Below are 10386 nucleotides of genomic sequence, written 5' to 3'. Positions count from 1 at the left end.
GAAAAGCATGATGAATTAAATCTGTATGATGCATGCCATGAATGTATATCTGTTGCATGGGGACATGGGTTATATTATGGAGGAAGCGTCCTGGTGGCTATGCCACAAATTATCTGTTCTGGTGGCCCTTCCACAAATTTTCTGTTCTGGTGGCACTGCCACAAAATATCTGTATCTGGTGACTCTGTCACATTTTCTGTATCTGGCAGCCATGCTGCATATTTTTGTGGCATGTAGCGGTTGGGTGGGTCGAGTATTCTCCCCACATGGTGAAAGGATGGTATGGGGGTGTATGTGGTTGGATATGGTTGGGTTTCTGCATAAGCATGATATATCTGCTCAGTGCTGCTCGGGCCTACGGGCTTTATTCGATATACGCTGCAGGTGAGGCCAACTTATTCATCTCTGTGGTTTGAACTGATTTAGGCTATGGTTGGGTTGAATTACACACTGAGTTTTCCAAAACTCACCCTTATTTTCACCCTCGCAGTAATCCTCAACCATAGTGGGCTTGAGCTGTGAGGATTTGGATCGCCACATGTTTCTCTGAACTCGGTTTCTTTCTCGTGAACTGGACGTCCTTTTAATTTCATCTATGGTTTTGGGTTTTAAGTGTAATAAGGCCTTTTAATTATTTTTATGGTTTTGTTTTACTTTTATTATTTTATTTTACTATGGTGAAAAAAACAATGATGACTAAGGAAAATGGGTTAGCTTTAGGACGCGTTTTCAAAAACATTAAGGGATTTCAAAATAACACGTTTACAAGTAAGACTTCCGCTAAACAAACGTTTTCAAACTTAATCATTTTCTTAAGATAGACATAACCAAACGGTTTTCTCAAAATTATACGAGTCGTTAGGGTGTGGCAATGGTGGTGTGCATGTCTAGGATTGGATCCGAAGGAGCTTGGTACTTAGCGGTCAAGCGGACTCACCTCTTCTTCTTCCTGGTTTCCTACCTGGTGCACAGCTTCTATTCACCTTAACCTACTTTAAAAAGTATCTTTTACAACCCCAACTAAGTTTTCCAAACTAAGTAAAACGGAACGTTTTGAATGCATCGATGTGGCGCACCGGATCCGGTCATAACGTCTAGGCCGGGTTTGGGGTGTTACAATAAGGTAAGTTCTAAGCAATTAAGATTTAGATTACTATGTATGCCTAGAGTACACATAGCTCATGAAATGTAAATTCTATATGTGGAGAAATGTCGAATAGATAATGTATTATTGAGCCGGTGGCATTGAATTGATGTGCTATTATTATTTTTATTTTTTATTTTTGTTGTACTATGTGTACGTATATGCATGAATGAAAAGGGCACTATGTGTGCGAATGGGGCAGGACTATGTGTGCGTATGGAAAAGCTAGCACTATGTGTGCGAATTTATTAACCGAGCACTATGTGTGCGAGATCGGTTGTGGGGCACTATGTGTGCAAAATGATTAAGGGAATATGATCGTGGTGGGGTGTAAAATAGAACACTAATTACCATCATAGGTAATTAAGCTTTTACGAGAACAAAGATAAAAAAAAATGAAATGTGTATGGAATTTATATGTATGTGTCTATTTCTAAAGGTTATTATATAATGTCTTGGAAGAAGAAATAAGAGTATGTGGTTATACGGTATCATAAATGAATAAGGTAGACAAATAAGACTTAAATGGAGTTCTGATGTGATTTATTTATTAAATTGCTTATGACTTACTGAGTATCATCTCATTGGAATTGTTTGTTCATCTTTATTTAGAGTCTGGATCCGTTGTGAGCTCGGGACTATCACTGAAGTCATCACATTTATCGTCATCATTTTGGTATCTTTAAAGAAGCTTTAAGTTTAATAATGTGGCATGTATAGGATAGACAAAGATGAGTTTTGTATTTTGAATGGTGTAATTATCATTTTGATAAGCCATGCGAAAATGGCACATGATCTAATTTTGTGATCTTATAATGTTAAAATCTTGTTAACTAGCATGCGTATTTATGATATGGATGATATGTTATATTTATATAAGCAAAGTACCTTTGTATGTTTAGTAAATCATATTAGAAATTGAAAGTGCTTCCTTAAGGTTAGTATAATGGTTTTATACTTGGTAAGCTCGGTTAATTATGTTCTATAATAATAAGACTTACAAATGTTTTATTAGTTGAAGTACTTATTGTGAATGAATGAATCTTATGCTCAATTGGATTTGGCTAAGGGTAGGGTTTATATCAAATGAATAGTAAAATTTATATTTGCACGATGCTATTCTATGAGATCTTGACTTTATATATTTATATATATGCGCATACTCTAATATATGGCTTATTGGATTTTGGTTGTTAGATATGAATATTCAATTATATTAGGACTGAATTAATTAAATTTATAATTCCAATTTCTGATTTATATGTATGTGAAATGTTCTAAACTTGACTTGTTTTCGTAATGCCTCGTGACCCTACTCTGGCGACGGTTACGAGCATAGGGGTGTTACTAGCTATCACATACCTAATCACTTTAGCTCGCTTTACACATTCAATAACAACTTATCATTGCCCGTTGAACCATTCGGAATGGAATAGGATACTCGGATAATCACATATATCGTACAATGCCAACATCCTAGGCGTTGTCTTACATGCAATCACATATTGATGCCACTATCCCAGACAGAGTCTTACACGAATCAAATACAATGCCAATGTCCCAAACATGGTCTTACACGTAATCAAATATCGATGCCAACGTCCCAGATGTGGTCTTACACAAGAACACATATCGGAAATCCTATGTCATTACATATGTATCCTAGCTATTCCTAAGGTTCGCACAGGGCTTTTAAACATCGTAACTCGATCGAATCGAACTCGTACACATAGCTTTCAAGCATATTCACATTCAACTATGATATATATATTATCTCATTATACATTTCAGCATATATAGTTCGTATTTAATCAAATAAATAACATCTATTTGCTTATAAACTTACCTCGGACAATAGTAATCGGAATGGGACGACTAGTCGACAACTTTGGTTTTCCCCCGATCCAAATCTGATTTCTTTGGCTTTCCCCTGACGTTTCACACTTTTTACAATTTAGTCCAAATTGCACAGAACACAAAACATGCAAAATCTGCACACCCCATGCTTAAGTTGAATACTACCCATGTTCATACAAGTCCATACATTTCATTTATTTCACATTTTAGTCCCTCAATTTATTATTTTTCCAATTTAGTCCGAGTTACTCAAAATCATAAAAAATTCCAATGCAAAACATATTAATCCAAAACATATCTTTCATAACTCATCAAGTAACATAAAAAAACTCAATTATTCATCAATGGCATAACTCAAAATATTCATCAAAATCAGAAATTCAAGCATGGGCTTTGTACATTACACTGCAACGATCTCAAAAACGTAAAAATTATCAAAAATCGAGCTAGATACATACCTTAATCAAGCTCAACAATGGCCGAATACCCTAAGCTTTATTTCTTTTCTTTCTTTTTCAAGTTTCGGTCAAAAAAAAAATATGAACACAATTACATGGCTATTAATTATGTTTTATTGTAACATATATTATTTCATAATTTACCATATTAACCTTTACAATTTAATATCATAACTTTATAATGGTTGTCCACAACTGGCGATGCTATAATTAAATGGCCTAATTTCATTTTAAGCCCTCCATAATAAAAGAACAATAACAATTCGGCATTTACACAATTATCTAGTCACTTTTACATTTTACGCGATTAAGCCCTTTTTATTAAATCGGCATTCAAATGACAAAACTAAAACACGAAAATTTCACACATATAAATTCACATATAATAAAAATAGAAAATAATTTTTAAATATTTTTCTAACATGAATTCGTGGTCCCAAAACCATTGTTCTGAATAGGGTCTAAATCAGGCTGTTACATAGGCATCAAGTTAATATTCACACCTAAGCCACATAATGCCTTACCACAATATGTTGCTCCAATGTTGCAAGGTATGGTAAAACATCCAGGATCCTTCAACTTTGGGGGTAGTTTGTATTGAAGGTATACACTGTATTCCTTCATCGAATCTACCGTCTCAAATTCTCCAAGTCTTCATTTTTTGGACAGGATATCCTTCATGAATTTGACGTAGCTCGGCATTTGCTCAAGTGCTTCAACCAACGGGATGTTGATATGAAGTTGTTTGAGTAGTCTAGGAACTTCTTTAATTGAATTTCCTGCGTCTGCTTCTGAAGTCTTTGAGGGTAGGGTAGTGGTGGTTTCTTTACAAACTGGTTGATTCGTCCTTTGTGGCAATTCAGCATCTAACGGAGTTGTTAGTTGATCAGAATTAGATGGTTCTGAGATTACCTTGTCGGGTTTTGCAGATTCTGGTTCTTGTGAAATTATAATTTCAACACTCAGTTGAACTTCCTCTGAATCTTGAGCGTCAGCTTGCTCCTTTTCAGCTTCAATAGTGTTGGGCTCTACTGTCTTTCCACTCCTCAATGTCAACGCTTTGTAGTGTTCCTTCCCCAGATTCCTTAGATTCTCCGTATCACTTGGTAAAGCACCTTGTGGTTGGTTCCTGAGTTCAGTTGCAAGCTGGCCCATTTGGTTTTCCAGGTTTTTCAATGTAGTTGCTTGGCTTTGGATTAAGGCATCATTCTTGGCCATGTATTCCTTCAACAAATTTTCTAAGTCGTTAGATGGTTCAGCTTGGGTTGGTTTCTAAACTTGTTGGGGAAAACTAGGCGACTGAATCGATCTAGGTTGGGCGTAAGTATTACTGTTCCAACCCCTTGGTTACTCTAGGAAAAGTTTGAGTGATTTCGCCACAATGGGTAATAAAAAATGGATTGCAGTCCTTGCCTTCCTCAATTTTGGTTCTAGTTACCTATGTATTACATGGATTCTGGGTTTGATGGACATTCTTCAAACAAATGTCTTTTCCCACAATAGACACAGGCTATATTTTCAAATTGATTTGGTGGCTATGCTGCAAAACTATTAGACCCATTAGTAGTAAAAGTTTTTAACATTGAGGATATTGATGATACCTAATATGCAAGTGAAGTAAGAGCATCCACTTCATGGATTCCAGCAACTCGTCTTCTTGACATTGCTCGATTGGTTGGCCATTGGTAATTGTTGTTGGCAATCCTCTTAATGATTTCATAAGCCTTATTATAAGACTTAGAAAGAAGATCACCGTTAGCAGAAGCGTCTACTACCATCCTCGTGTGAGCATTGAGACCTTTATAAAATGTCTCAAGTTGGTGCAACGTGGGATTCCGTGATGAGGGCACTTTCATAATAATTCTTTGTACCTTTCCCATACCTCATACAATGACTCATCATCCATTCGTTGGAAAGTAGTGATCTTGTTCCTTAGCTTATTCTTGCTAGGCGGGAAATACTTTATAAGGAATCTTTCTGCTAGCTTTTGCCATGTGGAAATTGAGTTTGGTGGCAATGAGTTCAACCAGGCTCAAGCTCTGTCCCTTAGTGAATATGGGAACAGCTTCAATCGTAATGCATCTTTAGGTACTCTGGCTAACTTGAAAGAGTCACTCACCTCCATAAATAGTCTTAAGTGTAGGTGGGTGTAACACCCCACACCCGAGCCCTACGCCGGGACGGGATACTAGGTGTTACCACACTTAATCATATGCATACAATCATTTCGATGTCATTAAAACTCGGTTAAATTAAAAACTTTTTCAAACTTTGTCTAAACTACTTAATATGGGCCTACGAGGCCCCAAACATCCATGGGAAACCATTCGGGAGCAACTCAGGTCATTTAACTAACTTAGGAAAAACAACTCTTGAAACAGGGCACACGTCTGTGTGGAAGGGGAACACGCCGTGTGGTCATTATAACATGGCCGTGCTGATGCCTGTGTGACACATACGACCTAAGCATCTAGGGACACGCTCGTGTCCCATGCCCGTGTGAATTAAATTCTAAATTTGAACCTACAGGGGTTTTCACATGGCCTGACACACGCCTGTGTCCCTCACATAGCCATGACACGCTCGTGTCTGAGCCTGTGTCTAAAAACCATTACATTTTGTTTCTAACGTCAGCATCCAATAAGGGGCACACACCCATGGCCAGAGGCCGTGTCCTTCACACGGCTGAGACACACGGTAGTGTCTTTGTTCGTGTGTCTACTACCATGTATACTGACTTGCAAATTTTACGTGCAGGGGACACACGGCCAAGCAACAAGCTAACGGGGCTAACTGTGTGTCACACACGGCCTATACACACACCCGTGTGTCTACCTATGTGGACAATATAAGGCTATCTACCAAGCCTTTTGCCACCCTGAAACACCACCTAATGCCAACCAACATATCAAAGTCTAACTTAATATGATTTCTCAACCAAACAATCATAGTTAAGGCCTGTATACATTTCTTATATCCAACCATGGCAACAATTTCACTCATGAAAGACTATCTTGCATTCATTTATAAACTTTCAGTATTAGCCATTTTCCATGGCCTTATACAAAATGAATAAAATGCTAAGGTAAGCCAACACATTTGACCAATTAACAATGACATAAAACTCAAAAGTCAGGGTCCTATACATGCCATAATCAAAATAAAAAATCTAACTGTACCAAGTGCTTTGGATGATAGTGTAGCTGGCTTCTCCAACGTAGGCAATGATCCTCGAGCTACTTTGGCGACATTATAAGAAAATGGAAAGAAAATAGGGTAAGCATAAAGCTTAGTAAGTTGCATGAAAATAATCATCAACTAATCATAGAACAATATGCACATAACTTTTCACAGCTTATTCATGAATACCATAAATAAACATATGTACAACTTACTCATCTCCCTCCAATACAACTCATATTGCATCCATTGAGCCCATATCTCATGCATTTCAATTAGGTACCTGTACCACTCATCACCTGATCATAACTTTTCTCATTTCGATATAAGTCATAAACCTTTTGATGAACCATTTGGAATACTACCGAATACTCAATAGCCCTAACATGGGTTAAGATGTTGACGCCATGTCCCAGACATGGTCTTACACAGGCTTTCATATAAGGAGGTCGACGCCATGTCCCACACAGGTCTTACATTGGCTTTCATCTATCGGTGTTGATGTCATTTCTAAACAGGTCTTACACTAACACACAACAAGCTGACACCATGTCCCAAATAGGTCTTACACTAGCTTGTAGATCGTGAGGCCGATGCATGTCCTAGACATGTCTTACACTAGCTCTCGTCTCAATGCCGATGCATGTCCCAAACATGTCTTACACTGGCTTAAATATCTCAATGCCGATGCATGTCCCAGACATGTCTTACACTAGCTCTCATGATATGGCTGATGCATGTCCTAGACAGGTCTTACACTAGCACACATATCACCCATTATCACAGTACAAATATCCAAGTCTATCCCAAATGTTTAACGAAAGTCTTTCCTACGTAAATTTCTCAACGTGTATTCTCATATTCAAAATCAAGAGAAATTTATGCCATATCAACTTAATTACACATCATAAAGATATAGTTACATTATTAACATACAACTTTCCTCAGATTACAAAATGTAGATGACTAGTTCGGCTCAGTCCACTTGTTTTGCTTTTCTCCGGTCGAGGCCTGGATTTTGTAATTCTTGATCTATAATGATAAAAATTTACAAATTTAATCATTGTATTGATCTAGGTACTCAACAATTCATAATTGGGCAAAATGACCATTTTGCCCTTATAATTTCACAAAATAACTATTTTACCCTAGACCCAAAAATTAATTTTTATCATATTTTCTCATTAATCAAGCCTAGCTGAATACTTTTTATACTAGGAGCAGCTCACAATTCTCATTGTTTCACACATTTATCAACTATTTTACAACTTATGCAAAATGGTCCTCAGTTAGGGTTTCCATGAAAACTACTTCACAAAAGTTGTTTATTGCACAACCATGATTCATTTTCATCCATAAAATTTCAGAAAACAACATGAACGCTCTCATGGTAAAACCCTAGACTTTCAACCATTTTGTAAAATAGTTCTCTTATTCGGAAGCTCATGCTACAAGGGTTCTAAAAGTACAGAAATAATCAAGAAAAACCATCAAAAACACTTACTTGTGAGGGTTACAAGTTGCTAAAATTTCAAGCTCCCAAAAACCTCATTTTTTCTGAAAATTTCGGTGGAAGAGAAGGAAGAAATGAAAAAGATGATGGCTAGACATTAGGGTAATATTTTTATTATACATTAAGTCACCTACCCATATGACCATTTGAATTTCTTGTCCCCTATAGCCGGCCATCAGCTTCTAAGGGGTCTATTTTCCCTTTAAAGACCCCCAATTTTGGTTCTCTTGATATTTGACACCCTTAAATATCAAAATAGGACTTTTGCACTTTATGCGATTTGGTCCTTTTTCACAATTAAGCATGAAATCGCTAAAATTAATTTACCAAATTTTTCATACTCTCATATAATTATGCCACAACACATCAAATAATATTAAAAACAATTTCTCTAACCTCAGATTAGTGGTCCCGAAACCACTGTTCTGACTGGGCCCAAAATCGGGCCATTACAATTCTCCTCCCCTTTCATCCCCGAAAATCTTACCAATGAATAGATTCGGGTATTGGTCTCTCATCGCCTCCTCAGGTTCCCATGTGGCTTCTTCGATTCCATGTCTATGCCATAATACTTTAACAAGTGCAATACTCTTATTCTTCAATTGTTTTACTTCCTGAGCCAAAATCTTAACCGGCTCTTCGCCATAAGTCATGTTTAACCTAATCTCAACCTCTGTAGGCGAGATCACATGCAAGGGGTACGAATGGTAGCGACGTAAGATAGACACATGGAATACATTGTATATCTTTTTTAACTCAGTGGCAATGATAATCGGTATGTTACCGGTCCAATTCTTTTAGTTACCTCATAAGGTCCAATAAACTGTGGACTTAATTTGCCTTTCCTTCCGAATCGAAGAACCTTCTTCCACGAGGATAATTTCAAAAACACATTATCCCTGACTTGAAACTCGATTTCTTTCCGTTGCAAATCCAAGTAGGATTTTTTTCTATCCAAAGTGGCCTTCAAACAGTCGCGAATCACCTTAACTTTCTCTTCGATCTCTTTAACTAAGTCAACCCCGTGTATTTGATTCTCTCTTAGCTCAGTTTAATATAAGGGTGTTCGACACTTACGCCCATATGAAGCCTCATAAGGCACCATTTTCAAACTTAACTGATAACTGTTGTTGTAGGCGAATTTGACTAGAAGTAAATATCTTTCCCAATTGCCTTGAAACTAGAGAACACAATACCTTAACATGTCTTCTAAGATCTGAATTACCCTTTCTAACTGACCATTGGTTTGGGGGTGAAAAGCCGTGCTAAAATTCAGATTCTTCCCTAATGCCTCTTGCAACTTCCTCCAAAATCGTGAGGTAAACCTAGAATCTCTATCCAGAATAATCGACAAAGGTACTCCATGAAGTCTCACGATATCAGAAACATACAATTTAGCCAATTTTTCAAGGGAAAAACGGTACGCACCAGTATAAAATGTGTCATTTTTGTAAGCCTATCAACAACGACCCAAACAGAATCCTTTTTCCTTGGCGTCAACGACAACCCTGATAACAAATCCATGGTTACACGGTCCCATTTCCACTCAGGATCCATCACAGGTTTAAGTAAACCCGAAGGTACTTGGTGTTTAGCTTTGATTTTTTGACAAATTAGACACTTAGAAGCGAACTCTAAAATGTCTCCTTTCATTCCAAACCACTAGTACATTTTCTTCAAGTCATTGTACATTTTTACACTACCCGAGTGGATAGACAAACAACCATTATGTGCCTTTTGTAAAATCTACTAAATGAGCTCATTATCCTTGGGTACACAAATTTTGTCTCGGTACATCATACAACCGTTGGTACCAATACTAAACTCTGATTCATTTCCCTTTTCACACTGAGCCATTTTAGCTTGCAAGTCCCTATCACCTTTCTGAGCCTCACAAATCTCTTGAAAGAACATAGGTCTAGCTCTCATCTCGGCTAGAATTGAGCCATCATCAATCACGATCAACTGAGTATTCATAGCCCTCAAGGCGAACAATTATTTTCTACTCAATGCAATGGCTACTACATTAGCCATTCTGGGGTGGTAGTCAATCACCAACTCGTAATCTTTTATTAGCTCTTCGTTACCATAAATTCAACTCTTTCTGAGTCATCAAATACTTGAGGCCTTTATGGTCGGTGAACACTTAGTATCTCTCGCCAGAAAAATGGTGTCTCCAAATTTTTAATGCGAACACGATGACTGCTAACTCCAAATAATGGGTCAAGTAATTC

At 37.3% G+C, this 10386-nt stretch overlaps 1 non-coding gene across 1 annotated transcript; it reads left to right on the top strand.

Annotated features, from left to right (window-relative positions):
• The first annotated feature begins 5291 nt into the window (after positions 1–5291).
• On the top strand, positions 5292–5398 carry LOC128287524 (small nucleolar RNA R71). Its single transcript, XR_008278224.1, has one exon. It is a non-coding gene; the product is annotated as a small nucleolar RNA R71 (small nucleolar RNA).
• Positions 5399–10386: the final 4988 nt, after the last annotated feature.

Source organism: Gossypium arboreum, chromosome 13, assembly GCF_025698485.1.
Source record: "Gossypium arboreum isolate Shixiya-1 chromosome 13, ASM2569848v2, whole genome shotgun sequence".
NCBI lineage: Eukaryota > Viridiplantae > Streptophyta > Magnoliopsida > Malvales > Malvaceae > Gossypium > Gossypium arboreum.
The sequence above is the reverse complement of the archived record's forward strand: the minus strand, read 5'-3'. Positions and strand labels throughout refer to the sequence as shown.